At 35.3% G+C, this 11079-nt stretch overlaps 1 protein-coding gene across 1 annotated transcript in view; it reads left to right on the top strand.

Moving 5' to 3' along the window:
- The first annotated feature begins 3506 nt into the window (after positions 1–3506).
- The window catches only part of CNBD1 (cyclic nucleotide binding domain containing 1), a 62475-nt gene continuing 54902 nt past the window's right edge, over positions 3507–11079 (top strand). Inside the window, exon 1 of the mRNA XM_082363211.1 lies at positions 3507–11079. This exon is cut by the window's right edge and continues 36576 nt beyond it. The gene's annotated coding sequence lies outside the window, so the exon portion shown is untranslated.

Raw genomic sequence — 11079 nt, 5'->3', positions numbered from 1 at the left:
TTCTGCATTTATCCTGCTACGTGTTCTCTGAGCTTCTGGATTGATCTATGGTTTGGTGTTTACTATTAATTTAGAGAAATTCTCAGTCATTACTGTTTCAAATATTTCTCCTGTTCCTTTCTCTCTTTTTTTTTCTTCTGATAGTCCCATTAGGCATGTTGTACCTTTTGCAGTTGTCTCACAGTTCTTGATTACTCTATTTATTTTTAAGTCTTTCTTCTCTTTGCCTTTCACTTTTTGAGGTTTCTGATTAGATATCCTAGAGCTCACATATTCTTTCTCAGCTGTGTGCAGTCTGCTGATAACCCTATCAATGGTGTTCTTTATTTCTGTTATATTTCTTTTTAATTCAAGCATTTATTTTTATTATTTTTTTAATAGGACTTCCCTCTCTCTGCTTCCATTGTTTATTTGTTCTTGCTTGCTGTCTACTTTATTCATTAGAACCCTTAGTATATAAATTCCCAATCTGATAATTTCAACATCCTTGGCATGTCTCATTCTGATGCTTACTCTATCTTTTCCATCTGTGACTTTTGCTTTTTAGTATGTTTTAAAATTTTTTTCTTGATAGCTAGGCATGATATACTGGGTACCAGATTGCTATTATATATTTTAGTAATATGGTCGTAAGGTGTAGGGGGAGGAGGTCTCAGTCTTATAGCAAGCCTATGCCTCTGGAATGTGAACTTCATACATACTTCTCAGTCCTCCCTCCCCCCCGCCCCCATTAGATAGGGCAGGTTGGCCAGAGTGGACTGGAGTTAGGAATTTCCCTTTCTTCAGTTCAGTTAACCTTTGATAAAACCCTGTTAGGTTAAGCTCGACCAAACTAGGTTTCTCCTAAAGGCAGGTCTTGTTAAGAACAAAGTGTGCTGTCCTATTTCATGCCAGAAGCATGAGGAATTTTTCTATATATTTACTGTAGGAACCTGGTAGAGATCCAGGAGGTAAAAGTCATAAAAGAATGAGGATTCTCTGTTGTCTGGGTCCTCTTGGAGTTTTTAATTCTCAGATTTGTCTGCAGTGAACCTTCAGCATTTTGTCAATTACAGTTCTGATCTTTCTACCTCAATCCTGGTTTTTATTGAGGTTTCTGCTCTAGTAAGTTGTGATTCTCTGTATTTGCTTGTTAGTCTCTTCAATTTTGTGGGCAGCAGTTTGACCTATGACCTCATATCTCTTATGAGTTAAGAATTCTTGATTTTTCAGTTTTTTTTAGCTTTCTACTTGTTGTTAGGATGCAGTTGTGTCTCCTAAGCTCCTTACTTGCTGGACTAGAAAAACTGATTTTTTAATTTACTATATTTGTTATTTCTCTAATATTTGCTCTAGGGCTAACCATATACATCTCAATTTATCAGAACCTACTTCAAATTTTTACTAACTTATTTCCAGTTAGATGTAGAAATGCTACAATATATAGCTCTATTTCCTTTTCCTTCTTTGTGCACTATTATTGTACATATTGCATTCATATATGTTACAAACTGAACAATAAATTATCATTATTATTTTATGTAGTTTTATGTCTTTTAAAGAAACTGTGAGAAAAAGAGAGGGCAAGTATGTATTTATAGTGTTTGCTATATTAAACACCTTATTTACTCTATCAAGTTATCTTCATTTATTCCTGTAAATTCGAGTTACCATCTGATGTCATTTCCTTAGTCCATTATAAGTTTCTCCTATCTACCTCCTTGTGCTGTTATTGGCAAGTATATTACATTTTTATATTATAGACCCAAATCAGAATCATGCACTTGTTATTTCACAAATCATTGTTTAAGACAGGTAAGAGAAGAAGGATAATAAATATATGTTTATGCCACCTTCTGTAATTACATATTTACCTTTAGTGTCACTTTTTGATTTTTCAAGCAGATTTGAATTATTGTTTGGTGTTCTTTGCTTTCAGTCTGAAGATCTTCCTTTAGCATTTCTTTTAAGGAGTATGTGTTAGCAATGGATAATCTCAGGTTTTATTTAACTAGAAATGCTTTTCTTTAGTTTTGAAAGATATTTTTGTTAGATATAGAATTCTTTGTTGAAACGGTTTTGTTTCATTTTTGGCACACTTTGAATATATTATCCCATTGTCTTCTGGCTTCAAATAGTTTCGGATGAGAAGTCAACTGTTAATCTTATTATGGTTCACTTGTCAGTGATGAGTTATTTTTCTCTTTCTGCTTCAATATATTCTCCTTGTCTTTGGCTTTTAGGATTTGTACTATGATATGCCTGTGTGCTTATTCCATCTTACCCAGAACCAGATTTCTGTCACCACTTTAAATTCTTTTTTTCCTCTCCTCTCTTCCCACTCTCCTTTTCCTCGGTTATACTATACCCTATACATTCAGCTATACTAACTGGTACTAAAGTAAAATTTATCTTATCATTCATCTCCTTACCAATATTTTTTCTTCCCATCATCAATAGATTAAAATATAAAATCCTTAATATTGTTTAAAAGTCCGTTTGCATCTGGGCCAGGTCTGAGTCTCCAAGTTTACATTGAATCATTCTTCTCCTTTCTGTTCATGTTTCAGACGTTCTATACTTTCATCAGTTCTAGTGGTGCTCTCCTCCTCTAGGTTTTTACACATGCTGTTCCCACTTCCTGGAGAAGTTCCTTAACCTTCATCTCACCAAATTTATTTATTGTGAAGACAATTTTTCCAAGACCAATTAGGTTATACTTCTGTATCTTTGCTTCTAGAGATCTCTGTTTATCCCACATCTGAGGATTCAGCAAACTTTTTCTGTAAAAAAAGTAGTAAGTATATGTTTTGCTGGTCATGTACAGTCTCTGTTGTTGTTGCTTCTGCTTCATCTTCTACTTCTTCTCCTTCTCCTTCATCTGTTTCTCCTCCTCCTCCTCCTCCTCCCCTTAAATATGTAAAATATGTTCTTAGCTGGAGACCTGTACTAAAATAAGCCTTGAGCGAGATTTAGCCCATGGGCCAAAATTTACTAACCTCTGTTTTATCTTAACACTAATCATGCTATGTCACAATTAATAACTTAAGACTCAGTTTTCCCAATAGACGTAAAATCCCTCTGGAATGTGTTCATCTTATTTTTCAGTGTCCAAAGGTGTGCTTAGACTTTGTAGGTGCTTGATATATATGTTGAATGAAAAAAATGAATGAATGTTTTGATGTTGGTGTGTGCCTTTAGACCAAAGTTATCACATATTACTTCCAGAAGTAAATAATTTAACTCTTTACTGCTCAGTATAAAAGGTTTGCATTAACACTTACCATATATTTTCTTTAATTGAGAGAAATAGTATTTGCTGATTTAATCTTAGTATATTTAAACTTACTTTCATTGTTAAATTTTGATTAAAACAAAATTTTTTGCTTTACTATCATCGAGTAGAAATTTAAGGAAATTATATCATTGCAATCAGTCAAACACTAAGAATTATGGGAGAACACTGTGTTTTCAATTCATAATCTAGGTAAAATAAAAGCCAGTTTAAATTTGATAGGCCATTAAATAAGACAAACATTAGCATGGTACTATGAACAACACTAATTAAAGGCAGTTTGGAAGTCTGTTCTTTTCAAGAAATCACCAGGAGTAAAAAATTTTGAATCTATCAACTAATCATTTTTATTTTTAGTCATTATGTTCAACTCTCACTATATATGCAACCAACTTTCTATAATATAAGGCAGTTGGAAATGGGATAATGACTGAAAACTATAAGTGTAATCTCCTTCTTACTTTTAAAATTTGTCATAATACACATTGTTGTTATAAATATTTCTGCGAGAAATAATTTCTGAGTATGGTAGATTCTGCAGATTATATTCCTCAATGCCTCTTCCAGACACTTCTAATCTGCCTTCCTCTACTGTGAAGGCTAAGAAAAGCTAAAGACTACACGTCCTGGATACAATGTGGCACTTTAATTTTGATTATGGCCTGAGCTTTGCTTTGCAGATATGCTTATACAACATTTGGAAGTAGTCAGGGAGCAGCTCCTCTTATAAGCATGGTGGTTCTGATTTCACCCTTAGCATTACTACCGATGATTGGCAAGAGACAGATTTCTTCTAAGAGCTCCATGCTGTGGGTGGACTTATGCACTGGCTGATGTTCTTTTGACTCTATAGTTTTGAAACCATGTTCCATGGCTCTTCTATAGCCTTTTAACATCTTCTAATAAAACTTTTTCTGTTTAAATTTAGATAAAAATAGTTTATTGCCTGTACTCAGAAACCAAGAGAAATGCCCTGGTTGTGCATTGTATCAAAGATGATCTCTTTTGTAAATAAGTGCTTTTACAGAATTTCTTGACATTTAGTCAATTAATATTTTTACTAAACATTTATTATGTGCAAAACACTAAAGTAGTTGCTTTGTGGAGGTGAAAAGAAATGGATTTAAAATCAAATAAACTCAAGTATTTGCGGAACTAAATGTAAGGTTTTGGTTTGATCTCAAAGAATTAACAATTAGAAAAAATATATAAAGGTGTGTTTTTTTATTTAACATCTTTATTTGAGTATAATTCCTTTATAATGGTGTGTTAGTTTCTGGTGTATAACAAAGCGAATCAACTATACATATACATATATCCACAAATCTCCTCCCTCTTGCATCTCCCTCCCACCTTCCCTATCCCACCCCTCTAGGTGGACAGAAAGCACGGAGCTTATCTCCCTGTAGCCTATGTAGCTGCTTCCCACTAGCTATCTATTTTACATTTGGTAGTGTATATAGGTCAATGTCACTCTCTCACTTCGTCCCAGCTTACCCTTTCCCCCTCCCCAAGTCCTCAAGCCCATTCTCTACATCTGTGTCTTTATTGCTGTAATGCCCCTAGGTTCTTCATAACCTTTTTTTTTTTCTTCTTCTTAGATTCCATATATATGTGTTAACCTATGGTATTCATTTTTCTCTTTTGGACATAAGTCACTCTGTACAAAGTCTTGAGGTCCATCCAACTCACTACAAATAACTCAATTTCGTTTCTTTTTATGGCTGAGTAATATTCCATTGTATATATGTGCCACATCTTCTTTAACCATTCATCTGTCAATGGACACTTACGTTGCTTCCATGTCCCAGCTATTGTAAATAGACTTGCAATGAACATTGTGGTACATGACTCTTTTTGAATTATGGTTTTCTCAGGGTATATGCATAGTAGTGAGATTCCTGGGGAGTATGGGAGTTCTATATTTAGTTTTTTAAGGAACCTCCATACTGTTCTCCAGAGTGGCTGTATCAATTTACATTCCCACCAACAGTGCAAAACGGTCCCCTTTTCTCCACACCCTATTCAGCATTTATTTTTTGTAAATTTTTTGATGATGGCCATTCTGACTGGTGTGAGGTGATACCCCATTGTAGTTTTGATTTGCATTACTCTAATGATTAGTGATGTTGAGCATCCTTTCATGTGTTTGTTGGCAATCTGTATATCTTCATTGGGAAAATGTCTATTTAGGTTTTCTTCCCATTTTTGCATTGGGTTTTTTGTTTTTTTGATATTGAACTGCATGAGCTGTTTGTGTATTTTGGAGATAAATCCCTTGTCAGTTGCTTCATTTGCAAATATTTCCTCCCATTCTGAAGGTTGTCTTTTCATCTTGTCATGGTTTCCTTTGCTGTGCAGAAGCTTTTAAGGTTCATTAGGTCCCATTTGTTTATTTTTGTTTTTATTTCCATTTCTCTAGGAGGTGGGTCAAAAAGGATCTTTCTGTGATCTATGTCATAGAGTGTTCTGCCTATGTTTTCCTCAAAGAGTTTGATAGTGTCTGGCCTTACATTTAGGTCTTTAATCCATTTTCAGTTTATTTTTGTGTATGGTGTTAGGGAGTGTTCCCTTTTCATCCTTTTACATGTAGGTGTCCAGTTTTCCCAGCACCACTTACTGAAGAGGCTATCTTTTCCCCATTGTATATTCTTGCCTCCTTTATCAAAGATAAGGGGACCATATGTGCATGTGTTTATCTCTGGGCTTTCTATCTTGTTCCATTGATCTATATTTCTTTTTTTTGTGCCCATACCATACTGTCTTGATTACTGTAGCTTTGTAGTATAGTCTGAAGTCAGGGAGTCTGAATCCTCCAGCTCTGTTTTTCTTTCTCAAGATTACTTTAGATATTTAGGGTCTATGTTGTTTCCATTCAAATTGTGAAATATTTCTTTCTAGTTCTGTGAATAGTGTCATTGGTAGTTTGATAAGGATTGCATTGAATCTGTAGATAGCTTTGGGTATTATAGTCATTTTCACAATATTGATTCTTCCAATCCAAGAACATGGTATATCTCTCCATCTCTTTGTATCATCTATAATTTCTTTAATCAGTGTCATAGTTTTCTGCATACAGGTATTTTGTCTTCTTAGTAGGTTTATTCCTAACTCTTTTATTCTTTATTTTGCAATGGTAAATGGGAGTGTTTCCTTAATTTCTCTTTCAGATTTTGCATCGTTAGTGTATAGGACTGCAAGAGATTTCTGTACATTAATTTTGCATCCTGCTACTTTACTAAATTTATTGATCCACTCTAGTAGTTTTCTCATAATATCGTTAAGATTCTCTATGTGTAGTATCATGTCATCTGCAAACAATGACAGTTTTACTTCTTCTATTCTGATTTGGATTCCTTTTATTTTTTTTTCTTCTCTGATTGCTGTGGCTAAAACTTCCAAAATTAGGTTGAATAATAGTGGTGAGAGTAGGCAACCGTGTCTTGTTCCTGATCTTACTGGGAATGGTTTCAGTTTTTCACCGTGGAGAACGATGTTGGCTGTGGGTTTGTATATATTGCCTTTACTATGTTGAGTTTAGTCCCTTCTCTGTCTACTTTCTGGAGGGTTTTTATCATAAATGGGTGTTGAATTTTGTCAGAAGCTTTTGATTTAGATGATCATATGTGTTTTCTCATTCAATTTCTTAATATGTTTTATCACATTGATTGATTTGCGTATATTGAAGCATCCTTGCAACTCTGGGATAAACCCCACTTGATCACAGTGTATGATCCTTTTAATGTGCTGTCGGATTCTGTTTGCTAGTATTTTGTTGAGGATTTTTGCATCTATGTTCATCAGTGATATTGGCCTGTAGTTTTCTTTCTTTGTGACATCTTTGTCTGGTTTTGGTATCAGGGTGATGGTGGCCTTGTAGAATGATTTTGGGAATGTACCTCCCTCTTCTATATCTTGGAAGAATTTGAGAAGGATAGGTGTTAGCTCTTCTTTAAGTGTTTGATAGAATTTGCCTGTGAAGCCATCTGGTCCTGGGCTTTTGTTTGTTGGAAGATTTTAAATCCCAGTTTCAATTTCAGTGCTTGTGTTTGGTCTGTTTATATTTTGTATATCTTCCTGGCTCAGTCTCGGAAGGCTGTTCTTTTCTAAGAATCTGTCCATTTCTTCCAGGTTGTCCATTTTATTGGCAAAGAGTTGCTTATAGTAATCTCTCATGATCCTTTGTATTTCCGCAGTGTCAGTTGTTACTTCTCCTTTTTCATTTCTAATTCTATTGATTTGAGTCTTCTCCCTTTTTTTCTTGATGAGCCTGGCTAATGTTTTATCAATTTTGTTTATCTTCTCAAAGAACCAGCTTTTAGCTTTATTGATCTTTGTTATTGTTTCCTTCATTTCTTTTTCATTTATTTCTGATTTGATGTTTATGATTACTTTCCTTCTGCTAACTGTGGGGTTTTTTTGTTCTTCTTCCTCTAATTGCTTTAGGTGTAATGTTAGGTTGTTTGAGATGTTTCTCATTTCTTGAGGTAGGACTGTATTGCTATAATCTTCCCTCTTAGAACTGGTTTTGCTGCAGCCCATGAGTTTTGGGTCATCATGTTTTCATTGTCATTTGTTTCTAGGCATTTTTTTATTTCCTCTTTGATTTCTTCAGTGATCTCTTGATTATTTAGTAGTGTATTGTTTAGCCTCCATGTGTTTGTATTTTTACAGTTTTTTTCCTGTAATTGATATCTAGTCTCATAGTGTTGTTGTCAGAAAAGATACTTGATACACCTTCAATTTTCTTAAATTTACCAAGACTTGATTTGTGACACAAGGTATGATCTATTCTGGAGAATATTTCATGAGCATTTGAGAAGAAATTGTATTTTTTTGCTTTTGGATGGAATGTCCTGTAAATATCAATTAAGTCCATCTAGTTTAATGTATTATTTAAAGCTTGTGTTTCCTTATTTATATACATTTTGGTTGATCTGTCCATTAGTGAAAGTGGAGTGTTAAAGTCCCCTACTATGATTGTGTTACAGTCAATTTCCCCTTTTATGGCTGTTAGCATTTGCCTTATGTATTGAGGCGCTCCTATGTTGGGTGCATAAATATTTACAATTGTTTTCTCTTTTTCTTGGTTTGGTCACTTGATCATTATGTAGTGTCCTTCTTTGTCTCTTGTAATAGTCTTTATTTTAAAGTCTATTTTGTCTGTTATGAGAATGCTCCTCCAGCTCTCTTTTGATTTTCATTTGCATGGAGTATCTTTTTTCATCCCCTCACTTTCAGCCTGTATGTGTCCCTAGGTCTGAAGTGGGTCTCTTGTAGACAGCATATATATGGGTCTTGTTTTTGTATCCATTCATCCAGTCTATGTCCTTTGTTTGGAGCATTTAATCCATTTACATTTAAGGTAGTAACCAATATCCATGTTCCTATTACCATTTTCTTAGTTGTTTTGGGTTTGTTATTCTAGTTCTTTTTCTTCTCTTGTATTTCCTGCTTAGGGAAATTCCTTTAGCATTTGTTGTAAAGCTGGTTTGGTTGTGCTGAATCATCACAGCTTTTGCTTGTCTGTAAAGGTTTTAATTTTTCCTTCAAATCTGAATGTGATCCTTGCTGGGTAGGGTAATTTTGGTTGTAGGTGTTTGCCTTTCATCACTTTAAATATGTCCTTTCACTCCCTTCTGGCTTGCAGAGTTTCTGCTGAAAGATCAGCTCTTAACCTTATGGGAATCCCCTTGTATATTATTTGTTGCTTTTCCCTGTTGCTTTAAATATATTTTCTTTGTATTTAATTTTTGATAGTTTGATTAATATGAGTCTTGGCGTGTTTCTCCTTGGATTTATCCTGTATGGGACTCTCTGAACTTCCTGGACTTGATTAACTCTTTCCTTTCCCATGTTAGGGAAGTTTTCAACTATAATCCCTTCAAATGTTTTCTCAGTCCCTTTCTTTTTCTCTTCTTCTTCTGGGACCCCTCTAATTCAAATGTTGGTGTGCTTAATGTTGTCACAGAGGTCTCTGAGACTGTTCTCAATTCTTTTCATTCTTTATTCTTTATTCTGCTCTGCAGTAGTTATTTCCATTATTTTATCTTCCAGGTCACTTATCCGTTCTCCCTCACTTTTGCTGCTATTGATTCCTTCTAGAGAATTTTTAATTTCATTTATTGTGTTGTTCATCATTGTTTGTTTGCTGTTTAGTTCTTCTATATCTTTGTTAAACATTTCTTGTATTTTCTCCATTCTATTTCCAAGATTTTGGATCAGCTTTACAATCATTACTCTCAATTCTTTCTCAGGTAGACTGCCTATTTCCTCTTCATTTGTTTGGTCTGGTGGATTTTTTCCCTGCCTCTTCATCTGCTGTGTATTTCTCTGTCTTCTCTTTTGCTTAACTTACTGTGTTTGGGGTCTCCATTTCACAGACTCCATGTTCATAGTTCCCATTGTTTTTAGTGTCTGCTCCCAGTGGATAAGGTTGGCTCAGTGGGTTGTGTAGGCTTCCTGATGGAGGGGACTGGTGCCTGTGTTCTGGTGGATGAGGCTGGATCTTGTCTTTCTGGTGGGCAGGACCATGTCCTATGATGGTTTTTTTTTTTTTGGTGTCTGTGAACTTATTATGATTTTAGGCAGCCTGTCTGCTAATGGGTGTGTTTGTGTTCCTATCTTGCTAGTTGTTTAGTATAGGGTGTCCAGCACTTTAGCTTGCTGATTGTTGAGTGGAGCTGAGTCTTAGGATTGAGCTTGAAATCTCTGGGAGGGCTTTCGCTGTTTGATATTACTTGGGGCTGGATGGTCTCTGGTGCACCAATATCCTGAATTTGGCTCTCCCACCTCAGAGGCTTAGAAGTGACTCCCAGCCAAAGCACCAAGACCCTGTCAGCCACATGACTCAGAAGAAAAGTGAGAAAAGAGAGAAAGAAAGAAAGAAAGAGAGAAAGGAGAAAAAATAATAACAAAATTAGATAAATTTATAAAAATAGAAAAAAAATTATTAAAAAAATAAAAAAATAATATGAAGAAAAGAAAGAGAGAAAGAAAAAAGAGGGCAACCACACCAAAAAACAAATCCACCAATGATAACAAGTGGTAAAACTTACTAAAAAAACAAAAAACAACAGACAGAACCCTAGGACAAATGGTAAAAGCAAAACTATACAGACAAAATCACAGAGAGAAGCATACACAGACACACTCACAAAAAGAGAAAAAGGAAAAAATATATATACATATAAAAAAAAATGGGGGTTTCCCTGGTGGAGCAGTGGTTGAGAATCTGCCTGCCAATGCAGGAGACACAGGTTCGAACCCTGGTCTGGGAGGATCCCACATACTGCAGAGCAACTAGGCCTGTGAGCCACAATTACTGAGCCTGCACGTCTGGAGCCTGTGCTCTGCAACAAGAGAGGCCGTGATAATGAGAGGCCCGTGCACCATGATGAAGAGTGACCCCCACTTGCCGCAACTAGAGAAAGCTCTCGTACAGAAAAGAAGACCCAACACAGCCAAAAAATAAATAAATAAATAAACCCAAAAGTTAAAAAACAAAAACAAAAACGGAAGAGAGCACCCAAATCAATAAACAAATCTACCAATGATAATAAGCTCTAAACACTAAACTATGATAAACATAAACCAGAAACAAATTAGATGCAGAAAGCAAATCCCAAGTCTCCAGTTGCTCCCAAAGCCCACCATCTCAATTTTGGCTTGATTTGTTGCCTATTCAGCTATTCCACAGATGTAGGGTACATCAAGTTGATTGTGGAGATTTAATCCACTGCTCCTGAGGCTGTTGGGAGAAATTTCCCTTTCTCTTCTTTGTTTGCATAGCTCCTGTGGTTCAG

Source organism: Balaenoptera borealis (genome assembly GCF_965194805.1).
Source record: "Balaenoptera borealis genome assembly, chromosome: 17".
Classification (NCBI taxonomy): Eukaryota; Metazoa; Chordata; class Mammalia; order Artiodactyla; family Balaenopteridae; genus Balaenoptera; species Balaenoptera borealis.
This window is presented reverse-complemented; position numbering and strand designations above follow the sequence as displayed.